This window comes from Macaca mulatta, chromosome 17 (genome assembly GCF_049350105.2).
Source record: "Macaca mulatta isolate MMU2019108-1 chromosome 17, T2T-MMU8v2.0, whole genome shotgun sequence".
NCBI lineage: Eukaryota > Metazoa > Chordata > Mammalia > Primates > Cercopithecidae > Macaca > Macaca mulatta.
Window position 1 is genome coordinate 68,213,254 of NC_133422.1, and position 20,781 is coordinate 68,234,034.

Sequence of the window (20,781 nt, forward strand, 5' to 3'; positions counted from 1 at the left end):
AGACCCTGTAAGGAAATAAACATGTCTATAATAAAGACATTGCAAGTTTTTCCATTTTGGGGTGGGGAACAGTGTCTCAGTATGGTTGCCCAGGCTGACCTTGAACTCCTGGGGTCAAGCTATCCTCTTGCCTCCACATCCAAAAGTTCTGGGAATACAGGGATGAGCCTCTGTATCCCACAAGACATTGCATTTTTATCTACATGGTAAGCCTATTATTTGTTGAAAATTAGACATATTCCTATAATACAAGGAAGATATTATTTCAAAAGAGGTACATGAAGAGTTGAATAGACCTAAGTAAAATAATAATAGATACCATTTGTCAAATACTTACTGTTTGCTAGGCATTGTGTTATGCAGTGAATGAATTCACTCATTTAGTCCTCATAATCATCTGATGAGCTAGATACTAGGGCTGTTAGTATTTTAAAGATGAGCAGAATAAGGCCAAGAGAGTCAAGTAAGTCAGCCACATTCATATAGCTGCTAAGTGGCAGAATCAAGAGGGATCCAGGCAGCTTAGCCCCAGAGCTACCACAGTGCTGAAGGAGCTGACAACCAAAAGCCTTTATTTTCCCCAGAGATGAGTCTCTAGTCATACAGCTCCCCTCCAGGTTAATATATGAGTTACCTTTTTTTGAGATGAAGTCTTGCTCTGTCACCAGGCTGGAGGCTAGTGGCATGATCTCAACTCACCGCAACCTCTGCCTCCCAGGTTCAAGCAAGTCTCCTGTCTCAGCCTCCCAAGTAGCTGGGACTACAGGTGCATGCCACCATGCCCAGCTAATTTTTGTATTTTTAGTAGAGATGGGATTTCACCATGTTGGCCAGGAGGGTCTCAATGTCTTGAATTCATGATCCATCTGTCTCAGCCTTCCAAAGTGCTGGGATTACAGCTGTGACCCACCGCGCCTGTCCAAGAGTTACCTTTTAAGAGTTGAGATTTTCCAAGCAATTTTACATTACTATATCTGGGTTATTCTCACCTAAAAATAGCTATTTATGGCCAGGCACAGTGACTCACGTCTGTAATCCCAGCTACTCGGGAGGTTCAGGCAGGAGAAACACTTGAGCCTGGGAGATGGAGGTTGCAAGGAGCCGAGATCATGCCACCACACTCCAGCTTGGCAGACACAGCAAGATTCTGTTAAAAAAAAAAAAAAAGCTATTTATGAGACCTTTATCTGAATTTAGAGAGTTTGGCCTGCCATCATGATTAAAAACTCAGAATAGCATTGCAAATAAACACACATGAAATATATGCATGTGTGTATATATGTATTATATTATATATTATACATGCAGTTATAATATATTACATTATACATATAATGTGTATGCACGTCTTCACCTTTGAAAATCCCAAATGACTGAATTAATCAAACAGCGTATGTATTTTCTTCTTATTGCTGCTGTAACAAGTTGCCACAAACATAGTGGCTTAAAAGAACATCAATTTCTCTTACAGTTCTGAAGGTCAGATTTTGAAATGGCTTTCATTGGGCTGAAATGAAGGTGTAGGCATGGCTGCATGACCTTCTGAAGGCCCTGTGGGAGAATCCATTTTCATGCCTTTCCCAGCTTCTAGAAGCTGCTTGCATTCTTTGGCTCATGCGTCCCTTCCATCTTTGAAGCCAGCAATTGCTGTCAAATCTTTTTCATCATACTGTCTCCCTGGATCTGACTCTTTTGCTTCTCTTTCTCCCATTTAAAGCCCACTCAAATAATCCAGGATGATCTCAATATTTTAAAGTCAGCTGATAAGCAACCTGAACTCCACCTGCAACCAATCACGTACTATTGCATATTTCTGGGGATTAGGGCATGAACACTATTCTACCACCACAAACAGGAATTTTTCCTGCCCCTGAAGTGTACCCGTTTTTGGAAAAAGCATAATGGTCTTTAACTTTACACAATGAAATGATCAATTTTACCATTTAGGACAGAAAGTGAAGGATAACTATATTAGTCCATTCTTGCAATGTTATAAGGAAATATCTGAGACTGGATAATAAAGAAAAGAGGTTTAATTGGTTCACAAAAGAGGTTTAAGAGTTCTGCAAGCTGTATGGGAAGCACTGAGACAACCCGGTGGAGGAGGGGAACACTGGAGAAACTCCAACCTGCCTGCCCACTGAGGTAGAGCCTCAGGAAGTTCACCCCTTTTGCGGTGGGGAGGAGCCTGGCCTCTCCTCTTCCTATGTGGAACCTGGGATTCAAATGGCAGGCAGGAAGCACTCTAACAGGGGACTCTGGCCTTGCAGAGGAACCCTGTTTCCCCCTTTGTTTCCTTTTACCCAACAAAATACCCTTTAAACTGTCTGTGAGCCTAAATTTCTGTGGCCATGGGATGGACAAGTACCCTGTCCTTGGCTGAACTAACGAAAAGTCCTGCAACATTTTTGGCGCCCAACATGGGGCTCAAGAAGCCGTGATTGAAACGGGGACACAAAACCTCTCACTGTTGCTCCTAAGCATTTTCATCCTCGGACTTTTGAGGGTGGGGGAAACATGCCCCCAAACCCCGTCACTCCTGGAGGTTGGGGGAAATGCCCTTTCCTTCTTTTCTCAGTAAGGACAGGCAAGTAGGGGCTCCTTGCCACCCCTCCCCTCCATGCGAGGGGTGGAACACATGGCCCAAGGGTCACACATACCCGGCTGGCTGGTTCCTAGTCACAAGCTGCTGCAGCCTTCTCCTTCCCTGGCCAAGGGTTTCAGCTTTATCAGACAGTAACTAAGCTTTTCTCCTGATGGGGGAACCACTTGCCTAAGAATCAGAGTTTCCTCCCCAGCCATGTTTAAACTGTTTTTTTTTTCTTCTCCCTTCTCTACCCCATCAGCAGTTAATCTTTAAAGTATTTTTTCCCTTTTAAAAGACGTTTGATATCTGCATGTTCTCCTAGCCCTGTCTCTTAAAGAACCCCACCCAGGGACTGAGTTTTCTTCTGCCTGTCTGTGTGTGTACTATATGTGATGTCTGTAAAAAGAGTTCTAATTAATTTGGCCTAAAGAAAGACAAGCACTTGGATGTAATATTTTTAAAGAGAACTTAAAAGCTGTGGAGCCTTTCAGTTCACATGACTTCAATCTTTAAGAAATAAAAATAGGCTTAAAGACTATTGGTAAAATCCAGGTCAGATGCAAGGTTTGCTAAGTGTTTTGAGGTTACAAACTGTCTTTTGGGTTTTGAGAACTATTTAACTTGCCAGCTTCACAACTGGTAAGGCCTGGGGACATAAGAAATGGGAACCACGCCCTTAACTAAGAATGCAAACCTTGGCTGCAGTTAGCACACAATTAAAGCAACTTACCAAGTTTTACCTTAAAGTTAAAAATTGCTAGGAGTTAATTGAAACTACTAGAAATAGATTTACATGGAAGGTGTGTAACAACAGTAAAATGTGTTTTTTTAGTAAAAGGTTATAAAAAGGCATGGAAATGTAAACTTTTGTTTAGGGTTAAAGGATTGTTTTAAATTAGATAGGAAAAAGCTGAAGGTTCAAAGAAATAGTAGAAGCATTGTTGAAATAATCTTGCAAAAGAGGTTCTCTGTGTGAACATGTTGACTAAATTAAAAAAGGATATTATATGGTTTTTCTGTAAATTGAGCATTGAAATAAAAGCATAACAAGGTTTTCCTAAGGCGCTAATATGCTCTTTGGCAAAATTTGTAAAGGGTTATGAAAGGTTTATGCTTCTTTAAGATTTTTGAGTCATCATTTCAGCAAAATAAATAACTTACGGCAACTTGGAATTCTATTTCACAACATCAAGTGTTTTAAATCTTGAATATTTAATAGCCTTCCCCAAATCAATATTCAGTTTCAAAATTGTCTTTCCTGACACCTGGTTTTTCGGATAGTCCAGAGGGCCCCTGGAATGTCCAGAAAAGAGAGGTAAACAGGATTATTTGACATGTTTATTTAGGTACATGGAATTGGCAAAATGATGTTCAATCTTCTTTAGGTTATATCTTGGTAAATAATGCTAATATATGTTCCAAAATTGTATGAGATTTCTAAAATTTGAAAGTCTGAGTATATGCTGCCAATCATAATTAAGGTTATTATGTTAAGTTATTGTGAACTACAGAGATAACCAAACTTCTTTGTCAGTTGTGTTTCTAACTGTAACTACCCTGGACATTTTGCTCTTCACAGACAATTGTTTTGTTTTAATCCTTTTCAGAGATGGTTTATACTGAGCTATAGAAGTTTAACAGGTGCTGGCTATGTGCAGTGGCTCATGCCTGTAATCCGAGCACTTTGGGAGGCTGAGGCAGGCAGATCACGATGTCAGGAGATTGAGACCATCCTAGCTAACATGGTGAAAGCCCATCTCTACTAAAAATACAAAAAATTAGCCAGGCGTTGTGGTGGGTGCCTGTAGTCCCAGCTACTCGGGAGGCTGAGGCAGAAGAATGGTGTGAACCTGGGAGGCGGAGCTTGCAATGAGCCAAGATCACACCACTGCACTCCAGCCTGGGCGACAGAGCAAGACTCTGTCTCAAAAAAAAAAAAAAAAAGAAGAAGAAGTTTAACAGCTGCTTTCAAATACAGGCTTCTGATAACTTTAGAGATTGTACATTGGAATAAATGAAAATGTACAGGACTCATGAAGAGCTGAAATGCTCTTGAATATCAAGCAAAACCAGAGTTTACTAAATGGACTGAATTCAGAAAACTGAAGGAACTTTTTGACTTTTGCTTGGAATATTGCTGATTCTTATTTTGTTTTTCAGAGTCAAGGAAACCTATTTGAACTATTTATGGCCTTTAATAATTAAGTAAGATACACACTTCTGTGATAAAAATTTGGAACATGTTTGTTTACCTCTGCCTGATTCCTCTAGAATTTGGAAACTATCTGTGAGTATTCTAACCTGTGGCAATATAGTTGTTTGCATCAGTGCAATAAGATTCCATTTTTTCTTTTGCAACAGGACACAATTAGATAAAATGGTTATTTTACCAAGGCTTTGACTAGAAGAGTATTTTTCCCTTTAAGGAGTCAAGCTGAACTTACAGAGCTGATAAAAGCCCCATGGGAGACTGGCCTCATACCTTCATCTATACAGTCCCTGTACAGGGTTCCTGACCGGTGGTCAGTAAAGAATGTCACTTTTGGCAGGGCACGGTGGCTCACACCTGTAATCCTAGCACTTTGGGAGGCTGAGGCAGGTGGATAGTGAGGTCAGGAGATCGAGACCGTCCTGGCCAACATGGTGAAACCCCATCTCCACTAGAAATACAAAACTTGGACATGGTGGTACATGCCTGTAATCCCAGCTATTTGGGAGGCTGAGACAGGAGAATCACTTGAACCCAGGAGGCAGAGGTCACAGTGAGCCAAGATTGCGCCACTGAACTCCAGCTTGGAGATGGAGTGAGACTCCATTTCCAAAAAAAAATAAAAAGATTGTTGTCACTTTCTAACAGGTTAGGAACTCCAAGTTTATCTTGGGACCTTAAGAGGAGAGGATCACCCAACTCACAGGTTTTTGAGGATGCGAACCCATGTCTGGGTTGGGCTTTAAAAGGTCTTATCTGAGATTCCTCGTGGAACAAATTTCCATCAAAGCCAGTCCAAAAGACCTTTGTAGAAATAATTATTCTTGCTGCACTTTATGCAAATAATCAGGCCAAATATAAAACTACAGTCTATTTTGCATACAACTCAGTCCTATCATAATTTGTTGTTGTTGTTGTTTTTTAACAAAAATGAGGACTGGAAAGAGAAAAATTATGTTCCAAAACTTATCAAACTTATCATACATCGGTCATTAAATTCTAAACTCATTTAAGTTTTTGCCTACATTTTAGACTAACTCTGCTTGTTCCCGTGAACCTACCAGCAATCTCTGGCTACAGCTCAGAAAGAGCAAAAGGGATGGGTAATGTAGACATCTGAATTGCTATTCTCTCTCTGAGCAATTATCCTGCAAATCCTGCCACGTGATGGGAAAAAATAGGATGCCCATCACTTGAAGGTATCATTTCGGGAAAGTAAAACAAAGAGAATTAACCAAAGCCAAGCACCATGCACCCAAATCTTAGCAAGCATAATTATAACCACCAGTTATCTGGTTGTGTCACAAGACATCCTTTTGTCTTTCTTGTTGGAGGAGGACTCAGTTCCACAGTTTCACCATAGCATTTGGCTTATAATAAGGAGTCCATGCAACACTGCCCAAACATATTTTTGTCCCAGATTCAATTCCAAACTTTGGGTCAAAGCCCTAGGAAAGAAAACTGGATCTGAGGGATCCAGAAGCAGGTGATAACAGAAGTTAAAAGGTACAGCACAGGTGAGCATGGCTGATTCCTGCTAAATTAGCCAAGTCCAAGCTTCCTATTTCATGGATAAAGGCCTTTCTAATATCCACGGCATAAATGAGGTCCAGGGAACTCCAAGGCTACTGACAGTAGGTGGGAAAGAGACATAGGGGAGAATGGATAATTCCTGCTTCATGGGTGCAAGCTGCTTTGATGTCCATGGTGGTAGCTGCCAAGGTCATTGGAATTCAGAAATACGAGGATGGAAGAGGGAAAGAGGAAACTCTTCCCTCTCTCCCTTAAGTACCCTGGGTATCTGCTGGGAAGAGAGGAGAGCCAGGGACACCTGCTCCCCTCTTTCCAGATAGCTAGGCATTCACCTTCATTGTGTACCCCTTTCAAATGCATCCAAAACCCTGGTACTCCTTTGAAAAAACACCTTCTTTTTTTCCTTTCTTCTCCTCTGTCCTCTCTTCACTGATAGTAATTGTGTCTCTGTAGTATGGAACAGTCCCCACAGATGCATCCTCCAAACTGGAAAGAGTTAATTTCTCAAATCTTAAACTGGTTGGCTTAGGACTGGGCTCAGGGGAAGGGAACCCAGAAGCCTGACATGCTGGCAAAAGAGTAAAGTTTTCTTTTAACCAGTTGGGCTTTTGGCCTCCCTCTCCCTGGGCAAACTGGTAAAAGGCCTCAGAATTTTTGAACTGTCCTTATTCCTCCCCTTGTTTCATTTTGATACATCATGTTTTCTAATAACTCGGTTTGTTCTTGCCTTCAGGCCATCACACTCGTCATGCAACTGGAGTCTCTAACAATGGCCTCTTTTGCTGGGAACCCTTAGATAGGCCTCTGAGGGAGATCTGACTGCTCTTTTCCCAAAATGGTGTCCCCTGTCAGCAGGAAGCTGTTAAGATCGGTCTTTGTCCTTATCTTCAATCTAACAGCGGTTAGAAGTACTTATTTAGAGGGGGGAATGAGACAGCCGGGTGGGAGGGGGACCCTGGAGAAACTCTAACCGGCCTACCCACTGAGGTGGAGCCTCAGGAAGTTCGTACCCTTTGCAGCAGGGAGAAGCTTGGCCCCTCCTCTTCCTGTGTGGAACCTGGAATTCAAATGGGGGGAGGTAAATGCTCTAACAGAGGACTCTGGCCTTGCAGAGGATCCCTGTTTCCCCTTTTTTCCCCCTCTTTCACCCAATAAAACCTTGCTTTACCTACTCTTTAAACCATCTGAAAGCCTAAATTTTCGTGTCTGTGGGACAGACAAGAACCCTGTCTTTAACTGAACTAAGGAAAAGTCCTGCAACAGCATGATGCTGGTGTGTCCGGAATTGGTTCCTGCCAGTGGGTTCATGGTCTCACTGACTTAAAGAATGAAGCGGGGGACCTTCCCCGGTGAGTGTTACAGCTCTTAAAGATGGCATGGACCCAAAGAGTGAGTGGTAGCAAGGTTTATTGTGAAGTGCAAAAGGACAAAGCTTCCACAGCGTGGAAGGGTACCTGAGCAGGCTGCCACTGCTGGCTGGGGTGGCCAACTTTTATTCCCTTATTGTGCCCTCCCATGTTCCATTTCTGCCCTATCATAATGATAGTCCTCCCTGTGATTGGCTACTTTTAGAATCCTGCTTATTGGTGCATTTTACAGAGTGCTGATTGGTGCGTTTTACAATCCTCTTGTAAGACAGGAAATTTCCCCAAGTTCCCACTCAACCCAGGAAGTCCAGCTGGCCTCACCGCTCACTGGCATCTTCTGGGGAGGCCTCAGGAAACTTTCAATCATGGTGGAAGGCGAAGGGGAAGCCAGCACGTCTTCCACGGCCAGAGCAGGAGCAAGAGAGAGAGACGGGGGAGATTCCACACACTTTTTAAATGACCAGATCTCATGAGAACCCACTCACTATCACAAGAACATGAGCAAGGGGGAAATCTTCCCCATGAGCCAATCACCTCCCACCAGGCCCCACTTCCAATATTGAGGATTACAATTCAACATGCGGTTTGGACAGGGACACACATCCAAGCCATATCAATAACTCAACTAATCCAAACTGGAGGGGCAAACAAGAAGCTGGGGCCCTGCACCGATCCTCAGTTGCCCAACTTCTTTGGGCTTTGGTAAAAAGAGATACATTTCTGACATCATTTTTTTTTTTTTAATTAAGATTTTCTACAGAGACAGGGTCTCATGATATTGTTTAGGCCGGTCTCTAGCTCCTGGCCTCAAGCAATTCTTCCACGTTGGTCTCCCAAAGTGCTGGGATTTACTAACGTGAGCCACTATGCCTGGCCTGTCATCATAATTTAAATGGAGAAAACATTATCTTAAATCACTTGGTCCTGAAAAATCTTAATGGTTTGGTTGATTATATTCAAATATATGCTTGTGCATTCTTTGTGCTATTTCTAGTAGTTTTGCTTACAGGTTTATTTCATACAGCTGTTAGTGTCATTTTTCCAGTACTAAAAAATATTCTAACAGCAGTAATTCACCACACAATTAAAATGACCACACACACACACACACACGGACACGCACAGGCACATATCTATTGTTAACGGTCTAGTAGTCAGATTCAAAATGGAGAAATTTGTTGTAAAGATATTAACACACGATGGTCTTTATGGATCATTGCTTCCAAAAATGCACTGAAAGTTAAAGCTGCGTGCATTTTCTGGGAAAATTAATATGTAACATTCTGAAAGTCTGCATCTTTCATTGGTCCTTCTAATAGGCTCATGGTTTCATTTCCTTTGTTTTGCTCAAGTCTGTAATGCAAATGTTAAGCTCCCTCTATTAGTGCCCCTTAAAAGTAAGTTGATACTTTGGAGCTTTTAAGTGGACCTAAATGGTTTTTCAGGCATTATCATTTCTGTTTTCTGCTAGCCAGGGAGACCCTAAGGGTGGGGAGACATGGCTTCTTTGTAACCCTCACAATGCCCATACAGTCCATTATGGGCTTAGTAGGATTTTTGTTATTAACTTGGGAATGCAGTAGTTGTCTGTAGAAATGAACAGGAAATAAACATTGTCTCCATGCAGAAATGATGCAAATTTTAAACTCTTATAGTACACTTTTGAAGCCAATTTTAAGTTGAGACTCAGAGCATAGAAAAGTAAGCATTCTATAATGTATCTCTGAACAGGGCCATTTGACTTAAAATTAGTGAAGTTGTCTCCTTGACCTCAAAGGTTGAAGACTCAATGAAAATAAATTAGAGCTGAGCTTTAAACCATTCATTCCTTCCCACTCCCCAAGTTTCCAATTGTTTTGGGTCCTGATTTAGAGAAAGCCAATAAAATATTACGGCTTTCTAAGCTATCAATTAATGGGCAATTCAGAAAAATGCTTATGGGTTGTCTTCCATCTCCAAACTTGGTGGAGCAAATTGAAATGGATGACTCATTTCTCGGGGATCCAGCATGTTAAATCAATGAGCATGTTTGCTTGAATCTCATCTCCTAATGAGCTGAAACAGATAGAACATTTCTCATGCATCCAGATGGAATTATTTTGGAAAGTAAACTAATGCACATGCCCACACAAAATTCCTCTGCTATCTCTAGCCAGATTCTGTTAGCTGTTCACGAAGATGATTTACCAACAATATGATGTTGGGCTGTTTCTTAATATTATTGGCTCCATAGGAATTCTTCCAGAAGACAATTTTTTTCTGTTTTGTTTTGTTCAACTTAATAATACCATGTACAATATTTTCTAGATGCTGTGAGTTTGTATGTGTATCTGTGAATGTGGGGGAGGTTTAGGTTTTATGACAGTAGGTGGAATTCACTTAGTAAGGTTATTTGACTTAGAATTGATTATTTGTGCCAATACATGCTAATATTTAAAATTATTTCACTGTTCATTGTCCTTACTGTGTAAAACTCCCTTGAAAGTCACTAAGAAAAAGCATAAACAACTCAAAAGAAAAAAGTAATGTGCTCTGGTTATGTACATTGGAATAACTTTTGGAGGGCAGTTTTCCAATGTGTATCAAAAGCCTTAAAAATATACTTCCCGTGCAGCCAGCAGCAATTATATGTCTAAGCTTATATACTAAAAAGTTAATTAATAATGGCCATGTATCAGATCTTACAAGAAATTTCATTGCAGTTCAATTTAATACAAACAAACAAACAAAATGCATGATAGCCTGTGTCCGACAGTAGGGAACTGGTTCGCGTTAACCTGGGTCTTCCAAAAAACAAAAACTGAGATAAGATTAATAATGCAACAGGGCAAACACCCAAAAGAGGAGACGGAGAGAGATAGCCATCAAACTACCATGCAGTTCTCACAGTGGCAAAAGAGAGAGGGGAAGAAGGAAGTTTGGGTGAAAGAGTCTTAAACAGCAGTATAGTTTTAACAAACTTTTGGCAATGTTGATAAAGAGTCCTCCAGCCAAAGGCACCTATCAAAGGGGTCCTGTGTCTCTCGGGAATACTCACTGGAAATGTGGTTTTTGCACAAGTTCAGAGGTGGATTCCAAGATTAGCAGCTGAAGCCATCAGTCAATTATGTTTCATGCAGTAGGAGATTTGAGAGGAGCATTTTTATGGCCACCATACATTAAATAAGTTATAACATGACCACACATGAATGTAACCACTAAAGTCAAGTAGATGAATAATTGTTGACAAGGAAAAATGTTTTTATCTTTATTAATAATTAAAATATTAATCCACTTAAAATTTAATTAACTTTATACTTTTTACCATATCCACAGAGTAATCACAAATCATTTTTATACCTTTTACAATTTCGGAGAACGCAATATAGATTTAAAAACAAAAAAACTAACAGAATTGTCACTGGAAATACAATTCATTTACTTCACATTCACCCTCATTTTTGCTTTTTTATCCTGGGATGCCTAAGTTATAATTACAATAAAGAGAAAGAAACTTATAAAATTCAATATTGAACATGAGTCAGTCATCCATGAATATTAGATTAGGGAAGCTATTCTAGTTAAAGCATAGGGCTCTAACTGGGGCTATTGCTTTAAAATATTCTAAAAATAAATTTGATTTTATTTTCTGGAAAAAAATGGTAGAGATGTGATGAATAAATGCTGAGTAGAAAAACAGACCTTTTGATTATTTAGAGTCTCTATTGCTCCATACAGAAGGCGAGAAGAATAACAGGGTGCAATGAGTAATACCAGTAATGAGTAATACCAGTTTACACTATGGTGAGTCTGGGACCTTATCTCTCCAAACAAGGGCACATATGCATAGGAGATCAGCCCCTCAAGGGTTAAGAGAATAAGAGGAGAATAGAAAAACCCTCCCACTGAAGTAGGATTTTATATATTCTTGCTCTGTTCCATGTTCCCACACATTCACCTGTGAAGCACATCATTCAATGATGATTAATAATTGCTGTGATGATGACCTTTGTGTACGTGCCAATTTGCAATTAGCTCCTTCAGACTGAAAAATGGAATTTCAGACCTGGAAGCAACCTTGGAGTGCACTATTCCCATGATGCTCCTGTGGTCAAATAAATTTAGATATTGCTTCATAGTATAACCCCTCTCCCCAATTTATAATGGCAATTAGTATATTAAAAAACATCCACTGGTGAAACTCCATTTAAGTTTGTTTCATATAGCATTTCTGAAACATAAAAAAAAATGTAAAATTCTTTTTGCACATAATACCTTAATAGGTGTTATGTATACCCAGTGTACTCATGAAATGCACTGTGAGAAACCAGAATGTTATCCTATCTTTTCATTTTCATCTAAAAACTTTGAGGGGTTAAGTTACCTAAGGTCACACAGATGGGTACTGGAAAACCAAATAATAAGACTAAGGTACTTGGCTCAGTAATAATATTGACTATACCTCTAGCTTGCTATTATTGAAGTTGGTATGGCCATTTCACCATCTTCTTTAGATAAAGGTAGCTGAACTTCGTAGATCTTTGGAAATTTAACTAAAACTATTCAAAACAGCTACTTGAGAAAGTATCCAAATTATTTTGAAGTATACCAAAAGGACAAGTGGAAAATAAGATTTGTTATCTTTTTCATCCTCCTCGGCTACTGTTTTCCGGATGTGTTTTAGATTATTGGGCTGAAGAGCAAGCTTCCTTGAGGAACTGCTTCTGAGTAGCGATTTATTAATTTCTTCTGAAATGATTTTGAGTTATGTTTCTTTTATTGGATTCCATAGTGGAATGCGACAGAGTATGTTGCTTTTTCTTTGATGCTTTCAGAGTTGTTATGGAGGCATCCCTTCGGCCAAGTGGAAAGCATATTTAAAAGCAAACATGGAAATGTGTGCTTTGGGGTGATTGTGGATTCTTCATCTCCTGAGGGGGACGAGCAGCTGTACCCTCAGGTTGCCCCTTCTCCTGCCTTGAAGGCTGAACTAATTTCCCAGAAGACTAGAAATAGATTGATGTAAGGGTGTGCAGCCTGGGGGTCAAACCATAGGCTAACTGGCTCTTCCAGTTGTTGATGTTTTTGTTAAAGTTTCCAGTGATCTTGATGCCTCATGTTGAGTAAGAGATCCAAGAATGTAGCCAGGTCGCTGGACTGAAACCAACTATACAAATTCTGAAGCTCTGCTGGGCTCAAACCAAGAAACACAGGTGGTCTTACCGAGTCGCTTCAATCTTAGCCCAGCCTTAGAATAGCAGCAAGTACCTGGGTGTGTTTATTATTCTCCAACAAATATTTTTCCATTTATTTCATTTTTAAAACAACCAAAGACAAAGCTTATTCAGCTGTAAAAATGAATTTATGTCTTGATTCAGTTGATTTTTCTTTTGTATTTTTCTCAGTTAAAGGGAAAAGGGAAAGTGGTAGGGAGCAGCAATAATTTATACAAGGGCATCAATTAGGGAGTCCTTCAGTGTAACCTGACATTTTTTAGGGGTAAGAATCTCCTGACTTGTTCAATTATTTCTGGACTTTTCTACAAAGACCCTCTGAATGTTTGTTTCCACAGAGATCTTGACAAACACTAAAGACCCATCAGCTGGAGTGAATTCCCTCGGTGAAATCACTATTCTCTGCCAAGAATCAAAGGTCATCCCAGTGGAGTGCCGTCTTCGTGTTCAGCCGCTACGGAGTGTCTGGAACAGAGTGAGAACAAAAATTATCCTCATTCGGTGCCCCTTGACTCTTTTGGGAAGAATCCCAACAAAACTGCCACTGGGAATTCAGAAAGCACATTTGGAGACTGGGAAAGGGCCAGGCTAAACAGAAGAGAATGGCAATTTAGAGTCAATAAGATAAAGGAAATAAATGACTCAAAGAAGAGTTTTAAGCCAATATTTACACCCATATTGCCATATTTACAGCTTAAACACTATGCACTGAACGTGCAGGAAGTAAGTTTTTATGGATCTCTTAATGAATGTTAAGTCAATAGTATCCCAAACAATGGGCCCCAGTGAACTTTCTTATGAAGGCCATACAGTGACTTATTCAAATGGAGTCAGAGTCAGGTTGAGCTCGGCAATGTACAGTTTTAGAAAAAAAGCAGTTTTCCACCAGGCAGTGTGGCTCACGCCTGTAATCCCAGCACTTTGGGAGGCTGAGGTGGTTGGATCACTTGAAGTCGGGAGTTCGAGACCAGCCTGGCCAACATGATAAAACCCTGTCTCTACTAAAATACAAAAAAAAATTAGCCAGGTGTGGTGGCAGGTGCCTGTAATCCCAGCTACTTTGGAGGCTGAGGCAGGGGAATTGCTTGAATCCGGGAGGTGGAGGTTGCAGTGAGCCAAGATCATGCCGCTGTACTCCAGCCTGGGTGACAGAGCAAGACTCCCTCTCAGAAAAAAAAAAAAAAAAAAGCAGTTTTCAAAGTAGGCATTTCTAATATGATAGATGGCCTCTTAAATGTGTCTATTATTTAAGGGAACCATGACATAGAATTAGAAGTCTGCTATACTGTCTGACTCTAACTATCTGTACAGCAGATGTTATTGTAACAGAGGCAATGGTCAAAGATGCTACCATCACCACTATCATAAGGGAACAATCATGCAGACAAAGCTAATGAAAGGGCTAATTAGCAAATTAATATGTGCAATTGTGAGTCCATGACAACCAGGCAACTGAACAGTAAAATGGATTTTATCAATTGGTTGGTGCCATGGAGTCAGTAACTGCCTTTTTAAAACCGGTAAAACCAGTTTTTTCTTTTCCTTCTTTTTATGGGGGAGGGAAGAGGATCTTAGAGACGTCAGACCCATATAGGCTGATTGGCAGGTCCAGATGAATGATCAATAAGGCAGAAACACTCTGATATGTAAAACACAGGCCCAAGGAAAATACCACAGAGCTCTTTGATCTTGATGATATGCTCAGACAAATTTCTGGAAACTTCTATTTATTTTCGAGGGGTGCCCCATTGTTCAGCATCCTCTGGTTGCATTTACAAGTGTAATAGAAAATGACAGCCCTGCTATCCTTTCTTAAAATGTCAAAGACCACGTAAAACAAACCTCATTCACAGACATCCCCCACTTTTAAACATCATGCCAGGTAACCAGCATGACAGAGCAGACCTCATATTTTGAGAGTATTCATTCTTGGAAATTCTGACTTTGTAAAAAAAAAATCGTTCTGATTAAAAAAAAAAACAGAGAATAGTATTCTAATTGATGGCTCATATACAAAATTAATAGACAATTATTGCACCAACTGACAGTCCAATAGAGCAGACATCCAGTTTTCTATCTGTAAAGACACAAAACTCATTATCACACAATTTAGATGGAAATATAAGTAAAGAGAAAACTTTTTTTTAATAGTCACTAGCACTTTCTTAAAAAGTAAAATCACGTAATTGTTCTGGCAGATGTTACTGTAAAGTTGTAGAGGTCAAGCCATTGGAGATAAACTTTGGTTCCAATTCTGCCTATTGGGGCTATGCAGGCCACAGATGTAGAAATCAACTTCTTTGAACCTCAGTGTACTCTAGCAAAATGGGCATAGTACTGGTCTCCCAAGGTTGTGGTAACAATGAATTACTTGTACATATGAACTTAGGTAGCACCTTGCCTTGTCACTTACATGAACTATATCTGAATAACTGTTTCTTACTATCATGGAGTGCAGTGGCGTGATCTCAGCTCACTGCAACCTCCGCCTCCGGGGTTCAAGCGATTCTCCTGCCTCGGCCTCCTGAGTAGCTGCATCTTAGAGACTTCTATTGTTCGAAACCTGTGGTGGGTTTCCAAACATGCACACTCATCAGAGGACACGAGTGAAAACAAGGGATTAATAATAAACATCATAATACAATTATGAAACAAGTTTTGACCTCACGGGCTCCCTAAAAGAGTCTCAGCATCCCTGGCTCAGGGTTTCCCAGATCACTTTTTGAAAAGTACCAGACTAGGGAAAGCATTTGAACCTGTTGGCCAAGGAGAAGCCCTAACAGAAGTAATATGGTGAAAACAGAAGAGGAAGTTGAGTCCTCCTTCATTGAGTATTCTCCCCAAAGTCTTCAGACAAAATGTGTCATGGTGTGCAGATGCCAAATAAGACGTGATTGCTGAGGAAAGACAAAATAAAATGCATGGTGATGATTCCCAGGAAAATCAGACAAGTTGGCAGTCAAGAATAGATATTTTTCCCCTTTAGGTGCTAACTCTTTATTATTATTATTATTATTAATCTTACTTTAAGTTCCAGGATACATGAGCAGAACGTCCAGGTTTGTTACTCAGGTATACAAGTGACATTGTGGTTTGCTGCACCTATTGACCCGTCCTCTAAGTTCCCTCTCCTTGCCCCAACCCCCAACAGGCCCAGGTGTGTATTTTCCCCTCCTTGTGTCCATGTGTTCTCATTGTTCAACTCCTACTTATGAGTGAGAATATGCAGTGTTTGGTTTTGTGTTCCTGTGTTAGTTTGCTGAGGATGATGGTGTCCAGCTTCATCCATGTCCCTGCAAAGGACATGATCTCATTCCTTTTTATGACTGCATAGTATTCCATGGTATATATGTGCCACATTTTCTTTATCCAGTCTATCATTGATGGGCATTTGGGTTGGTTCCATGACATTGCTATCGTAAATAGTGCTGCAATAAACATATGTGTGCATGTGTCTTCATAGTAGAATAATTTATATCCCTTTGGGTATATACTCAGTTATGGGATTGCTGGGTCAAATGGTATTTCTGGTTCTAGATACTTGAGGAATTGCCACACTGTCTTCCACAATGATTGAACTAATTTACATCCCCACTAACAGTGTAAAAGCATTCCTATTTCTCCACAGCCTCGCTAGCATCTATTGTTTCTTGACTTTTTAATAATTGCCATTCTGACTGGCATGAGATGGTATCTCGTTACGGTTTTGATTTGCATTTCTCTAATGATCAGTGATGTTGAGCTTCTTTTTCACGTTTGTTGGCCGCGTAAATGTCTTCTTTTGAGAAGTGTCTGTTCATATCCTTTGCCCACTTTTTGATGGAGTTGTTTGTCTTTTTTCTTGTAAATTTGTTTAAGTTCCTTGTAAATTCTGAATATTAGACCTTTGTCAAATGGGTAGATTGCAAAAATTTTCTTCCATTCTATAGGTTGCCTGTTCACTCTAACGATAGTTTCTTATTCTGTGCAGAAGCTCTTTAGTTTAATGAGATTCCATTTGTCAATTTTGGCTTTTGTTGCAATTGCTTTTGATGTTTTCCTCGTGAAGCCTTTGTAGCTCCTTTTTTTTTTTTTTTCTTTTTGAGATGAAGTCTTGCTCTGTCACTCAGGCTGGAGTGCAATGGTGTGATCTCGGCTCACTGCAAGCTCCGCCTCCCAGGTTCATGCCATTCTCCTGCCTCAGCCTTCTGAGCAGCTGGGGTCATAGGCGCCTGCCACCACACCTGGCTAATTTTTTGTATTTTTAGTAGAGACAGGGTTTCGCCACGTTAGCCAGGATAGTCTCAATCTCCTGACCTCATGATCTGCCTGCCTCCGCCTCCCAAAGTGCTGGGATTACAGGTGTGAGCCACCACACCCGGCCGTAGCTCCTTATTTTTGATATTTAAATTTTTGTTTTTAGCTTTTTATATCACCTTTTAAAAGTCAATGCTCTTTGAAAACTCACTCCTGTTAAAATTATTATTTGAGTGATATACTTCTGATCATAGATGACCTGATTTAGGGAAAGCTATTTACTCCCCACACTGTAGGTGAAAGAAGTTGAATGAGAGGTGACCTCTGACATGGAGATGAATGAGCTGACCAGGGTGATCTGTAAAGGGCTTGTGTGAGCTGTGCTGAGAGTGGAGGCTGGAGCCAGGGGTGGGGGGCTCTGAGGGACAAAGGGGATTCAAGAAGAGTGTGCACCAGGGAAAGAGGACCGGATTAGCACAGCAGAGTGTAAGAGAAGCAGGGGTCTCTGCTATATGTGTAATAGGCCAGAAATAATGTGTACAGGTTAGAGGGGCTTATCCTGGGGAAGCAGAAGTGTCCATCGCAAGGATAAAATTAAACATGGATCCAACATTGTGTTGTAGGTGCACAGACCCTCAGTTCTCTGTTAAGGGCTGCAAATTATTTATTCAAATGTGTTTATTCCAAATTAAGCAAGCATGTTGCTATGGTGGCGATGCTATGACAATTTGAAACTCCAAAAATGTAAGGAAAATCTTAATTCTTTATTTGAATCCTGATTTCAATCATCCTTATTTCAATCCTGAGAACATCTTTATTTCAATCATGAGAATTTAGGAAAAAAATGACTTTTAGAAATCTCAACTTTTTTAACAGGTCACAGAATGAAAATCAATGGAAAAAATCTGACTTGGTTTATGCAGAAGATTGAAACTGGACCCCTTCCTTACATCATACACAAAAATTAACTGAAGATAGTTGGGTGTGGTGGCTCACACCTGCAATCCCAGCATTCTGGGAGGCCAAGGCAGGTGGATTGCTTGAGTCCAGGAGTTTGAGACCAGTCTGGGCAACATAGTGAAACCTTGTCTCTACTAAAATTACAAAAATTAACCGGGCACTGTGGTGTGCACCTATAGTCCCATCGCTTTGGGAGGCTGAAGTGGGAGAATCACCTGATTCTGGGAGGTTGAGGCTGCAGTAAGCTGAGATTGTGCCACTGCACTCCAGCCTGTGAAACCAGAGAAAGACTCTGTCTCAAAATAAAAAAAATTAACTGCAGATGGAGTGAAGACTCAAAAGTAAAATTCAAAACTACAAAAGCTCTGGAAGACAACCTAGGCAACACCATTCTGGACATGTGTATTAGTCCATTTTCACGCTGCTGATAAAGACATACACGAGACTGGGGGAAAAAAGAGGTTTAATTGGACTTACAGTTCCACATGGCTGGGGAGGCAAATCATGGCAGGAGAGGAAAGGCACTTATTACATCGCGGCAGCAAGAGAAAATGACAAAGAAGCAAAAGCGAAAACCCCTGCTAAACTCATCAGATTTCGTGAGGCTTATTCACTGTCATGAGAATAGCATAGGAAAGACTGACCCGCATGTTTCGATTACCTCCCCCAGGTCCCTCCCACAACACGTGGGAATTCTGGGAGATATAATTTAAGTTGAGATTTGAATGGGGACACAGCCAAACCACATCAACATAGGCACAGGCAAAGATGTCATGAGGAAAATGTCAAAAGCAATTGCAGCAAAAGCAAAAATTGACACATGAGATCTGATTAAACTAAAAAGCTTCTGCCCAGCAAAGGAAACTATCAACAGGGTGAATAGACAGCCTACAACATGAAAGAAAATTTTTGCAAATTATGCATCTGACAAAGGTCTAATATCCAAAACCTATAAGGAATTCAAACAAATGCATAAGCAAAAAACAAACGACCCCATTAAAAAGTGGGCAAAGGACATGAACACTTTTCAAAAGAAGATATACACATGATCAACAAGCATATGAAAAAATATTCAACATCACTAATCATTAGAGGAATGCAAATCAAAACTTCAGTGAGATACCATCTCACACCAGTCAGAATCGCTGTGATTAAAACGTCAAAAAATAATAGATGCTGAAGAGATTGTGAAGAAAAGGAGCACTTATACTTTGCTGGTGGGAATGTAACTTAGTTCAGCCATAGTGGAAAGAAGTTTGGCAATTTCTCAAAGAACTTAAAACAGAATTACCATTTAACCCAGCAACACCATTACTGACTATATACCCAAAGGATATAAATTGATCTACCATAAAGACACATGTGAATGTTCATCACAACACTATTCACAATAGCAAAGACATGGAATCAACCTAAATGCCCATCAATGTAGACTGGATAAAGAAAATACGATACATATACACCATGGAATACTATGCAGCTATAAAAGGAATGAGATTATGTCTTTTGAGGGACCATGATTGGAGCTGAGCCCATTATCCTTAGCAAACTAACACAGGAACAGAAAGCCACATACAGCATATTCTCACTTAAATGTAGTAGCTAAATGATGAGAACACATGGACACATAGAGGGGAACAACACGCGTTGGGGCCTACTGGAGGGTGGAGGGTGGGAGCAGGGAGAGGATCAGGAAAAATAACTAATGGGTACTAAGTTAAATACTTGGGTGATGAAATAATCTGTACAGCAAACCCCCATGACACAAGTTTACCTGTGTAACAAACCTGCACATGTACCCTTGAACTTAAAATAAAAGTTAAAACAAATCTGGCTTGGTATATAATTCACAGCCTCATAAATTACATTCAACATTGTAGTTTCTTAATTTTTAAGCACAATTTGTACTCAATATGTTAAATCCAAATAGTGTTTCTTACAAAAGGAAAACTATTACTATCATATTATCATTCTAAGAAGAATGCAAATGAGTAACCAATAAAAATAAAGTATATGAAAGTATATAATCAATTTTCATATAAGACTATAGCCATAATATTGCTTGATCAGGGATTCAGTCTTCTGTTAACTTGTAAAGTTATTTTTCAATACAAAGTATTGAAGTGTTATTAAAATCTTTTACTTTTTGTTTGGATTTTTTTCCTCTTACATACAGATAATAGTTTTCCCACTCTTATTTTTCTTTAAACAACAGAATATTCCAAAATTATGTTTTGTCAATATAAGTTCTACATGATGCTTGTAGATATTCCCCAAAAAGATTTCTTCGTTAAAGAATTTTGGAAAACCATGAACACAACAGAGAAGTTTCTTTATGATATTACTTTCACAAGCCTTTGCTATGACACTGTTCATCAAGAAATTCCGAGAAGGTCATTTTTCCAAGATGACTTAGCTTGAAAAACTTAACTTCATAGGGGCTCTACCAACAGCTCTTAGAACTAATATTCTGAACGAAAGCACTGAAATAAATGTTTCTTTGAACTGATGAGCAAAATATCTGGATTTGTACATAATATTTTTGCAAAGCTATTGGGTTCAAATTTCTGGAGGAGCCTCCTTTAGGATTAAGGACAACCAAGATGAAACATCAATAAGGCAGATCTGTCACCTTCATATTTTACTGCTTATCAAAATGAAGCTCAACAAGGCTTA

At 39.8% G+C, this 20,781-nt stretch overlaps 1 long non-coding RNA gene across 2 annotated transcripts in view; it reads left to right on the forward strand.

The window, feature by feature from the left end:
- The window catches only part of LOC144336162 (uncharacterized), a 28,938-nt gene extending 12,573 nt beyond the window's left edge, over nucleotides 1-16,365 (forward strand). Inside the window, exons 3-4 of one of the 2 annotated variants that reach the window (XR_013407681.1) lie at nucleotides 4,748-4,874; nucleotides 13,248-16,365. This is a non-coding gene — a long non-coding RNA (uncharacterized LOC144336162). The remainder of the gene's footprint in view (nucleotides 1-4,747; nucleotides 4,875-13,247) is intronic. The other variant, XR_013407682.1, reaches the window with a different exon arrangement.
- Nucleotides 16,366-20,781: the final 4,416 nt, after the last annotated feature.